The sequence below is a fragment of the Petaurus breviceps genome, unplaced genomic scaffold (genome assembly GCF_028583685.1).
Source record: "Petaurus breviceps papuanus isolate PSGF00001 unplaced genomic scaffold, PetGlider_PUasm1.0 139, whole genome shotgun sequence".
NCBI lineage: Eukaryota > Metazoa > Chordata > Mammalia > Diprotodontia > Petauridae > Petaurus > Petaurus breviceps.
In genome coordinates this window covers 3,767,820-3,778,228 of record NW_027185697.1, presented here as the reverse complement: position 1 = coordinate 3,778,228, position 10,409 = coordinate 3,767,820, and the positions used below count along the sequence as shown (strand labels likewise).

The following is a 10,409-nucleotide window of genomic DNA, read 5'->3' as shown; positions in this document are numbered from 1 at the left end:
TAAGGGTTAAAAAGCTAGACTGATGGGAATAAATTAAAGCTGATTGTTCTTCCACTTTCCTACAAAAGCAATTTTCTTACATGTCACAAACAGTTAATTAACACAAGAAACAATAAGCCCAACTGTAATAGTAATGAAATTTGAAGATCTCTTTGTATTACTAAGCTAAGAGACACTTAGAAGTTAGTTTCAAATTAAGCCTAAAGAAACAGAAGGTGTGATCCCCTGTTGTGACATAACAGGAAGGGGCTGAACAGGGAGGAGCTATACCATATGTAAGGAAGAGCACAAGGTGGACAATCAGAACTTCTTGGGACAAGCATCTGGAGGCAGAGCAGCTGCTGTGGGATTGGGGTGCAGAGAGAGACAGAGAGAGAGACAGAGACAGAGAGACAGACAGAGAGAGAGAGCAACAGAGAGAGAGACAGACAGACAGACAGACAGACAGAGAGACAGAGAGAGAGACAGAGAGAATTTCCCTCAGTGAACATCTGAAGGCTGGGCTACTGCTGCTGGACTGGAACTTCCAAGGAGAAAGTGATTTTGATTTTGAGAATGGAAGAAAGTGATTTTGATTTTGAGAATAGAGCTGCTGAGGACTTTTTGAGGGCCAGCTGGAGCTGCCAGAGGAAGCATGACTGTGGTGTCAGTACTTTGTCTTTCTGTGGCCCTGTTAAGTTTTCTCTTCCCAGGAACACAGACTGTGAAGGATCTGAGATGAACTGGACACTGTGAGCTTCAATGTGCAGTGGGAACTGCATGAAGAGCTGGGAGCTGTCAGCCTTTGAACTCAGGTGACAGTTTGGTGGATTTAGATAGGAGCTACCTGCCTCTAGTCAAGATGAAAAAAACCTCTCTGTGGATGCTGAGTAGTGACAGATAAAATTGTAACTTACTTGTGACCTAGGGGTGGATGGCCTGTGTATTTTCCACTACCCCTTAAATGAATCTGAATAGTGGCTGTTGAAATTATAACTTACTTGTGACTGAAGGGTGGATGGTCTGTGTATTTTTCCCTACCCCATAAGAGAGTACTGAGTAGTAACTGACAATGTAACTTAATCTGAACCCTATGGGTTAAAAATTTTGACAATTGTACTTTGTGTCCCTTAAGGAGATCTCCTTAAAGATGAGTGAGTTAAGGATTAAGGAGGCTCTCCTCCTTAAGACTGATTGAATTAAGGATGATTGAATGATTGAGTTACTAAATGATTGTACTTTGCTAAAAACTATGTGATGGATTTTGATGAAAGCTATGTGGCCATTTTAGTGATAAGTTGTTGAGTTGTGACATGGTGAAAGCTGTATTTTGATTTTCTGTGATAAGCTATAACATTGCCAATGCTGTATTTTTATTTTCTATGAATGTTTTGCTCTGATAATAGAGTTCACTATACTATGTAATCAGAAGCTTGAAAGCTGTCCATAGCAGCAGTCTTCTGGAAAGAGGTTTGTGCTTGGATTTACACCAACATTTACAGTTTTTAAATCATTAAGAAAAGCAAAGATTACCTTGTTTATTTAGTTTTCTTTAAATATATGTATATATTATTTAAAGAACCTTATGTATATTATTGACTACTAGTTTTATTTAAAATCAGTTACTCCATCAAATGTTAACAGAGGTATCAACTTCTAAGTACATGATGATTGCTCATTACCATTAACCTTTTAGTCATTTAACTAATTCCAAAAGATTATGGTTTCATTAAAGTCATATTATAAAAATAATCTATCCACATATTTTTACTCTTATGAAATGATTGTCCTATCTTTCTTTCCAGAATTTATCCTTTTGATCAGATTTTTAATGTGTTATCCTGTGCAATTATTTATTGTTAACATGTTAGCTATTTGCAGTGATCACACATCTCTCTATTCCAATATTTTCCCCTACTGGAAGAAACTGAGAGGTAGAGAATTTGAATCACTTATTGAATGAGCCTTAACACAAGGCAATATGATCTCACAAAACATTCATCAGTTGTGAATGATGTCCAGAACACAGTTTGGAATGAAATATGGCTTGTAGATGGATGACCTCTGCAGATGTCCCGGTTTGCAGATATTATTGTCCTGACTGTACCATATCCTAGAATATGTCAGTGCCTTCTATTTTTTTTTATTTTGAGTTTCAAATTCTCTCTCTCCCTCTAGTTCCTCCTATACCCGTTGAGAAGGCAAGAACTATAATATAAATTTTATATGTAAAATCAAGCAAAACAAATGTCCATATTATCCGTATTGGGGGAAAAAACAAGAAAAATAAAGAAAGCAGAAAAATATATTCAATTTGCATTGAGTACATCATTTCTCTCGCTGAAGATTGATAGCTTTTTTCATAAGAATCCTTTGGAATTGTCTTGAAAAATTGTACTGATCACAGTAGCTAAGTCTTTCACAACTTATAATTACAATATTGCTGTTAATGGATACAATGATCTACTGGTTGTGCTCATTTCACTCTGAATAAGTTTTCATTGGTCTTTGCAGGTTTTTCTTATACCATCCTGCTCATTATTTCTTATAGTGTAATAGTATTCTTCACAATCATATGCCACAACTTTTTCAGCCATTCCCAATTGACGGATAGCTCCTCAATTTTCAATGCTTTGACATCACTAAAAAAAAAAAGACAAATAAACCTGCTATAAATATCTGTTATGTATATGTATACATTTACATGCACGTGCATGTGTGTTTTTTTTTTCCTTTTTCTCTGATCTCTTCAGGATACAGATCTAGGAAAGGTATTACTCGTTCAAAATGTTTGTGAAGCTTTAAAGTCCTTTCCAAATTATTTTCCAGAATCCTTCCACCAATTCACAACTCCACTAAGAGTGAATTAATGTTGCTATTTTTCTATATTCCGTCCAATATTTGTCATTTTCATTTTCTGTCATGTTCACTAATCTAATAAGTATGAGGTGACACCTCAGAGTAGTTTTAATTTGCATTTCTCTAATCAATGGTGATTTAGAGCATTTTTTATAACTATATATAGCTCTGGTTTCTTCTTCTGAAAACTGCATTTTCACATTCCTTGAACATTTATCAATTGAAGAATGGATTTTGTGTTTTTTATAAATTTGAGTCAGTTACTAATATATTTGAGAAATGAGGCCTTTTATAGGGGTTTGTTCTAGTCTTTTAATATTATTTCATTGTTTTTGGTGCCTTCTAGTAAAAATCTAGTTTCCCTGATTATCTCTTTTAATTAGGTTTATTTTTGCTTTTATTTCATCTGAGTTCATGATTCAGCTAAAGTAAAATACATTCTTCTCCAGCCCCTTATTTTAACTCTATGTGTGTCTTTCTGTTCCTAGAATGTTTCTTATAAAAAAACATATTATTGTACTTTTGTTAATAATCCATTCTGCTAATTGCTCCAATTTTGTGAGGTAGCTTACCCCATTTACAATCACAAAAATTATGATTACTAATTGTGCATATTCCCCTCTCCTATTTCGTTCTCTTTTTCCCTCTTACTCTACTTTTTACACTGGCCTTCCTCCAAAGTCTAGTTTCCTTCCACCTATTTTCTTTAATTAGTCTTTCATTCACCCCACCCCTTCTTTAATTCCCTTCCCCTCCTACTCCCCTGTGGGGTAAGACATATGAAGGTTTATATACATACTTGACTCTTTCCACCAATGCAGATTAGAGTGAGTTTTGTTTATGGTATTGCCTGCCAGCACTATCTATCTTCCCCTCTTCTGTAAAAGTTCTTCCTTGTGTAACTTTTATGTGAAAAATTTTTCACGATTCTTCCTCTTTCTTAATCCAGAGCATTCCCTTTTTCTCACCTCCTCATTTTTTCAAGATGATCTCAATGTAACCAACTCACACCCCCATGTGCTGTTGCTGTGTAGAATCTAACTGCACTGATAATGTTCTAAAGAATAACATGAATTATTTTCTCATATAGGAATGTAAATAATATAACCTTTTTGAGTCTCTTAGTGTTTATTTTTTTATGCTTCTCTTGATCCTTGTGCTTAAATGTGAAATTTTCTATTGATCTCTCATCTTTTTTTTTACTCAAAAAGCTTGAAAATCCTCTATTTCATTACATATCCATCTTTCCCTGAAGGTTATACTCAATTTTTTCTAGGTAGCTTATTCTCAGTTGTAATCCTATCTACTTTGCCTTCTTGAATATTATGTTTGAACCCACTGATTCTTTAACATAGGTGGGGCTAAATCTTGTGTGATCCTTACTGTGGCTCCACAATATTTGAATGGTTTCTTTCTTTACGATTGAAGTATTTTTCTCTTTGACTTGGGGGCTTTGAAATTTTGCTGCAATATTCCTGTGAGTTTTCTTCTTGAGATTCCTTTCAGGAGGTGATCAGTGGATTCTTGCAATTTTTAATTTATCCTCTGAATCTAAGACATTGGAGTAGTTTTCCTTTACAATTTCTTTAAATATCATATCTATTTTTTTATTTTAGCATGATTTTCAGGTATGTAATAATTCTTAAATTGCCTATTTCCAAGTCCATTTTTTTTCAATGAGATAATTCCAATTATCTTCTTAATCATTCTTTTGATTTTTTTTGTTTCCTGATGTCTCAGGAAGTCATTAACTTCTACTTACCAAATTTTGATTTTTAAGCAATTATTTTCTTCACTGAACTGTTTTCCCTGTTTTTACCATTTGGCAAATTCTGTTTTTAAGATCTTATTTTCTTAAGCAGTTTTTGTGCCTCTTTTCTTAAACTATTAATTTCCTTTCCATAATTTTATTTCATCCCTTTAATTTATTTTCAACTTTTTATTTTCTCTACAACTCTCATCTCTTTCTTTAATTCTTTTAGGAATTCTTGTTGGACTTATTTTCAACTTGTACTTTTCTTTCAGGTTTTGTAGATTTTTTTTTTTACATTGTTGTCTTGTAAATTTGTATTCTGATTTTCTCTACCACCACAGTAGATTTTTACAATCTAGTTATTTTGTTGTTGTTGTTTGCTAATTTTTCAGCACATTTTTTTTACTTTGAACTTTGGAGAAATATAATTGCCAAACATCATCTCATCTTGCACCCAGTGCCAACAAAGTGTCCCCTGCAATCTCTTTCTGACTAGTTGTCAGGCACCCTTAATGTCTCTAGGCTGATGAGTCTCAAAGCTGCTGATGTCACTCTCACAGCTCCCTATAATGCCACTGCTAATGCTCTGACCATGTGAACTCTGGGCTATCCCCACCACAATGTCACAAACCTCTCTTGCTGAACTAAGTTGTCAGGCTGAAAAAAAAAGTCTCACTATGACTTTTGTTGGCTATGCCAATATACCAGCAGATTTCAGGCATTATTGTAAAGTTGGCTGGATAGGAACATTTGAAAAGATCATTTGCCTCTACTCTGCCATCTTGGCTCTGCCCCATGGCTCTTCCTTCTAAATGAAATCCATAATCATTCAACCAATTTTAGTCTGAAAAAAATGCTAATACAAGAAAAAGAGAAAAAAAAATTGAAGAAAAATGCTATTGTGATAACAATGATAGGAAGGCATTAGAGTTAATAAAGCTAGACTATCAGTATATGTGATAGATAAAAAAATTAAATAGATTGGGTAATTAATAGCAGGAAATAGAGGAGACTGGTTTTCTGTTGAAACACTGTAGAGTTTTGGGTAATTCTGAGTTTCCTTAAAATAAGTTTCGAAACTAAAAAAAAAAAGTGTGCTCGCGTGTGTGTGTATGTTTGTGTTACTCATTTTGAGCTTATCTTTGTTTATGGAATAGTTGTCTATACCTGTTTTCTGCCTGCCAACTTTCTAATTTTCCCAGATGCTTTCATCAAATAATGAGTCCTTGTCCGAAAAGCTGGAATCTTTGAATTTATCAAATAATAGGTCACGGTGCTCATTTGCTTCTATGTGGTGCATATCTAATTTATTGCACTGGACAACAGCTTTATCCAGAACCATTTTTTTTTAATGATAGCCACTTTGTGTGTGTGTGTGTGTGTGTGTGTGTGTGTGTGTGAGTGTGTATTAAGGTCTGATACTGGTAGGTCCCCTTCCTTCAGATTGTTTTTTTCATTGATTCCTTAAAATTCTTCATCTTTTGTTTTTCAAGATGAATTTTGTTTTTTTTTTCTAGTTCTATAAAGAAATTCCTTTGTAATTTGATTGTAATGGCACTGAATTAGTCGCTTTTTTTTACTACAGAATTCTTTCACTGATGTTATATGACTATAAATCATGAATTACCATAGTATTCAAAGTATTCACTACAGGTCACCCAAAGAGCCATAATGCCCTTAAATAGTTGATACATATAACCAATGAAGAATTACATAAGATAATTGATATTAGAAATCTCATCAAATAAATGTAACTCGAAAAAGAAGCAGGACAGCCATGTAATAAGTGCAAAGAATACTATGTGGACATGAGTCCACCATCAGCCCTCACACCTTACGAAGTTTAGAGAACAGAGGGGGCAGAGCCAAGAAGGCAGAGTAAAAGCAGGAATTTGCTTCAGCTCCTGTTCCAACCACTTCCGATACCTGTAAAATATGACTCTAAACAAATTTTAGAGATACAGAACCCACAGAGACTGAAAGAAACAAATCTCCCACTTAAGGCAGCATGGCAGGCAGGCCAACAGGAAGTGTCTATCTCACCAGGCTGGGAGATGTGCAGTTCTGTGTTAGCTGCATGGGCCCAGCCCCAGGGTGGCACCAACCAACAGTACAGATCAGCCAGAGCAGATTTCAGGAGAGTGAATCACTGGCAGTTGTGGCAGTTTCCAGACTTCTCAACCCATAAATGCCAAAAAGAAAATAAAGCGTCAGTAGGGAACTATGCTGTAACTGGTGACAGAAAATGTGGTCCAGCCCCTACCCTCTGAGCAAGAGGTGGCAGAGGTGCAGGAGCAGTGGCTGCAGCTGCTGCTGCATGGCTGCCTCTGGAACTCCTGGTCTGCAGATCACAGGGGGACCAAGCAAAGCATTCAAAGTTTAACTGCTCTTGCTCTGACCTGCTTGGATCCGGCTAACAGTCTTGAGTGGTGGTCCTGGGGTGAAGAATGCCAGTGTGCCACAGCTTGTTGTGGCTGTAGACAGGGTGCCCTCCTCAGAGCTCTGACAACATTTGAGAAAACCCCAGCAATTTGGAACACAGTTCTCTCCACTCTGGAAGCAGAATTGTATTACAGCAAAGAGCTCAAAAGACAAGCAATTGGCTGGCAAGATGAGTGAGTAGAGGAAGCACAATCAGACCACAGAATCCTTTTTTGGGCACAAAAGTTTCAAAATATGGAGCCCGAAGAAGAGAACAAGATCAACATTCCCGCATCAAAAGCTTCCAACAAAAATATGAACTGTTTACAGGCCATGGAGTAGCTCAAAAGGGATTCTGAAAATCAAGTAAGAGAAGGGGAGGAAAACTTGGGAAGAAAAATGAGAAAAGAAAATCATGAAAAGCCAGTCAACAGCCTGATAAAGTAGACCCCCCAAAATACTGAAGAAAATAACGCCTTAAAAAATAGACAAAAGAGGCCCTAAAAGCCACTGAGAAGAATGATTAAAAAGCCAAATTGGTCAGATGGAAAAGGAATTTCAAAAACTCACTGAAGACAATAATTCCTTCAAAATTAGATTGGAGCAAATGGAAGCTAATGACTTTATGAGAAATCAAGATACTATAAAACAAATCCAAACAAATGAAAAAATAGAAGGCAATGTGAAATATTTCATTAGACAAACCACCAACCTGGAAAATAAATCCAGGAGAGCTAGAAACTATGGAAACATTTTGCGTTTAACTACATATGTACAACCTATATTGAATTGCTTGTCTTCCCAGTGAGGGTGGGTGAGGAGAGAAGAAAGGAAAGAATCTGGAAATCAAAGTATTAAAAACAAATGTTAAAAAAATATTTTTTACATGAACTGGGAAATAAGATATACAGGCACTGGGGTATAGAAATACCTCTTGCCCTAATAGAAATTGGTTTTTTTTGGGGGGGATGCAATGGGGGAGGATATAAGAGAGGATATAAAAGATATAAGAGAGAGATATAAGAGATATATAAAGATATAAGATATAAGAGGAATTCAGTAGGCTCACTATCTTTGGGCAAGGGTAGGGGAAAGGCAGGGAGAAATTTAGTAACTAAAAATCTTGTGTAAATGAATATTGAAAACTAAAAATAAATAAATAAAAGATTAATTTTTAAAAATGAAAGAAAAAATAAGTTTAGAGAAAGGACCCCAGAACAGTGAGTGGTCTCCTTGGAGGTGATTTATCAACAAGATTCACAAAGGATGGTAAGGCATGTATGAGCTGAGATTTTGCCATTAGATCTATTACTTTCTACTCCAAAATAGAAAAGTAATTCCAAGGTCTTACTGTTAATGACTGAACTAAAATTGGATCTGAAAAATCTGATTCTTCTCCTCCACAAACCTTTTCCTTTCTCTTGATGCCCCCTTACAGACCCATCTACAGAGCCCATATGAAACTATCCACCATTAGTGGAGTCTCCTCCATCACCCCTCCTCCAGAGGCTCTGGACTTGAATGGTTTCGGGCCCCTACCCAACAATCAGGATATTTTTCTGCCATTGCAGCATGTAGCAGAGTCTCATGGTGGCACTCTCAGAGCTGCAAATTCAGATGCAAGGACAAGGAGTAGTGCCTTACAACCTTGAGGCTCTGGAAAAGGTACAAGGGTCAGGGGGTGAGCAACTAGATGTTATATATCCCCTATGCACTGCCCCTTCGGGGCTGCTAGATGCCTGGGTCCTCTGATATTGGCACAATATGGCCAAGGAGAATGAGACACATGGCCCTGTTCTGATTGCCCCAGTATGGGACTAACCTCCTGCTGACCTTCAAGATGCCTGTCTCTGCGAGTAGGTCAGCACATGGTCATGAAGCCCAACCCTTCCCACCCTGGACCCTGGCTGACATTGAAAGAGCAGTGACTTCTTTGACTCGTCTTGACCCCAGCATCTTTGGCCCCAGGGAACGACCCTGAACTGCCATCTGCTGCTGGTGTTTGAAGGTCTGGATTCCCCAACAGAAACAAGGTAGGTTGGGGTTTCCCCCATATCCCTGCTCCACATACAGGCATAAGGCACCACCTTTATAGAAATAAATGTGCTATCCATATCCATATCTATATAAGTATGTATATATGCATGAACATGAATGTGTATGTATGCACAGGTATGTATGTTGCATAGATTGCATGTACATGCATGTATCTGTGGTGTGGACATGTATATACACATGTATACGTGTGTGCATTGATGTGTCTACTGTGTTGTATATATGCCTATATGTGTGTGCATGTATGTATGTGTGCATGCATGTGTGTATATATACACATACATATATTATATATCCACACATATATACACGTATATGTGTGTGTCTCCTTAACCTGGGGTCTATGTGCTTAAACAAAATGTGTATTTTGCCTGCATATGAAAAAAAGAAGTCATTAGCTTATCAGCATCTCCCAAACAGTGAGGTACTAGAATTTGGGTTTCTTCATGCTTTCCTACTTGTTCTATTTGTGATCATTTTTTCCCCTGGAAATCATCAAAAACTACAAATCACAACTTGATTTATCGTTGTGTTGTCTAGACTAGAGTTGTCAAACTTGTGTCCAGGGGTCTTGAAGGCAAAACTTTCTTCTGTGAACCATATTAAAATATAATTAGGAAGTGATTAATGATATAAATAAAAGTGCAATACAATATAGATATTGCTACTTTGTGATGATCACAGTCAGAATGTGGCAGCAGGGATTGGTTTCTATTTTAGTTTGACACCAATGGTTTAGATTTGAAAAGGGATGGAGAAAATCTTAATACTGTATATTAAATTTAAAAGCATGCCATGTGTATATTTTTTTTAAAAAAAATTAAACATTTACCCGTATCCTCCTGCCATCTTTCCCGTTAACTTCATTATTTCAGCTAAAGTCATCACCATCTTTTCAATCACCCAGGCTCACAACCTCAGTCAGACTTCTTTTTCTGGTTGGGAAGGCAGAATTAGGGCCAGCGTATGCTAATGAGAATATAACCACCTAAGTCTGGCATGATCTCTATTTAAGCAGGAGATTCTTACTTCCCCTATCTCTAAAAATGACTGAAAACAATCAACAAAGATGACCTTTGTATCTTTGCTCCATGCCAATTAGTTCTCTTGAAAATAAGCCAAATAATTGATGAAAACTGCAATAAAGGCAAGTAGCTAATGATGGATGAGGTGAATTTAGGGATGTTTTAATCATTGTATGCCTTCAACACAGGCTGATAGAAAGGTCACCTAGGGAGACTTGGAAAAGTAGGTGAATAGAAGGGAGAGGAAACAATATTTGGTACAGTCCTTCCATTCCGTTTCTAATTCAAAATGTATTTATACACTGTCTGATTAAGTA

At 36.5% G+C, this 10,409-nt stretch overlaps 1 pseudogene; it reads left to right on the top strand.

The window, feature by feature from the left end:
• The first annotated feature begins 8,436 nt into the window (after positions 1 to 8,436).
• LOC138145572 (ran guanine nucleotide release factor pseudogene) lies at positions 8,437 to 8,993 on the top strand (annotated as a pseudogene).
• Positions 8,994 to 10,409: the final 1,416 nt, after the last annotated feature.